A 2,001-nucleotide genomic window follows, 5' to 3' on the forward strand; every position below is an offset into this window, starting at 1 on the left:
ATGTTGTATTGGTACATGCTGCTCACTCTGAGATCTAAGGAAAGCTTCTACTACATTTTACTTTCAGTAGTACAGCCCCTGGGCATTAGCTTCCATCTCACCATTTCCCTGATTACTCAGCACTGGAATATTAATGAAAGAGAATATTTATTCCAAGTCCACCATCGTAAATCCATCTTAATACCTGAAGCAAACATCATTTTATTAACTACATAGATCTAGACTGATGAAATGAGGTGGACAAAGGACCCATGGCAGGCAGTACGGTAAAGCAGAAGGAGCAAAGACCTCATGGTACTTTGGCTTCAATTTTCAGCTGTGTGAAGAAGGAGGGTTATTACTAATTGATTGGTAGTCATTTTACCAATCTACTGTGTTTCCAATCTCCCAAAGCTAAGTATAAAGTTTTAACCATTTATCAGTATCCTCAAGCTTATCATTCTTCTACCACTCTTTGACTCTCAATGCATTACAAAATCCTTAATTACTGAAAAAAAAAATAGATGCACTGGAATGACCTTAAAAGATTTTTAGTAGACTTCCAATTGTGCCTGTAACTTTTCCCTACATATCTCATGGTACATTATATGTGTATATGGAGGTAAGTGGTGGAGTAATGGGTTCACAGATTCCTGGAATATTAGTTTATACTAAAATGTGTGGAAATGAAAAGATGTTAATTATTGAATTTATAAAAGTTGCACAAACACATGGAAATAATATTAGCAAACTGTGGCTTTTCCATGGTGGCCAATCTTATATTTCTTTCTGTGTACCTGAAGAGTAGAAAGTTTTCATTAGTAGTATGTAATTGAATAATCTGGTTTATAATATTTAAATTATTATAATTGAAGATTTTTTACACTGTAAAATCATTTGAGAAATGTAACAACTTTTCTAAAATATATATCCTCTGAGATAAACATATCATCTCAACTAGCCCCCAACCACCATAATTGGGCTTTAATAAATACAGGAATGAAAATACCTCTGGGTTGCCAAGTCCAGGTGGTGGCTGAAGTACAGTATACATCTTTATCACCAGGGGTAAATTCAACATAGTTAATGAATGAACAGTAGAGTACAGGTACCAGGAATCAAAATGGACACTGGCCACTACAAGGTTCCAGTGTGTACTAGTGGAATGTCATCCCTGGTTTTCACATCAAAAATAGAGTCAATATGTCCATGCTAGTTCCAAGAATGCCAGACCCACAGAGACCTCTAGCTGAAGTGTGTTAATCGTGGAACCACAGAAGTAGCAATGATAGGTAGTAAGATTTTACTAGCTCTGTAAAACCAAAAGCATTCTAGAGACCAACTTGAGCTATCCACTACAGTCACAGCCTCTGGGCCAGGTTTTCAAACTTAGAGGTTATTGAGTAAAGACAAAAATCACACTTTAAAGAAGGATTTACTGTAACACCATACATATGTTCTCTAGCCCTTTCTCGCAGTCTTCCCCAAAGAAACTTACGATGCTTTGCACTGTGAAAATTAAAGAAAGGTGGTATTTTATGTGTTTACCACCAAAACATTTTAGGTGGTATTGTGTTATGAGCTAACCTTAGTTCCAGAAACCCATTAAATCATTGTGGTCTGACAGTCAGAGTAAGGCTAATAGGATAAGTTCCAAACTGGAGTACTTGCCCAAGGCCAGTGGAACAACAAACCTATTTAATGATTATTTTCTTAGCTTAATGATGTATATTTGAATGGCTATCTTTAGCCACTGGTTGAATCCCTATACTAGCTCACTGACCTAGAGTAAAAGTTGATGGTAAGAAGGGCCAAATGCAAGATATTAGTGTTCCTCAATCCAGAGCCTAATATATTAACTTTCATAATACATACAAATTTCAGGCATTTAACTCAAAAGCAGTAAATTTCTTTGTCATGTGAAACTCCAGTATGAGTGTTCTTGGACGGTGGCATTTATTCAGAGATTCAGCATCTTTGCCTCTTAAGTCTCTATCATAACCAAATGTTCCAACCAGTGTT

Source organism: Dama dama, chromosome 9, assembly GCF_033118175.1.
Source record: "Dama dama isolate Ldn47 chromosome 9, ASM3311817v1, whole genome shotgun sequence".
Classification (NCBI taxonomy): domain Eukaryota; kingdom Metazoa; phylum Chordata; class Mammalia; order Artiodactyla; family Cervidae; genus Dama; species Dama dama.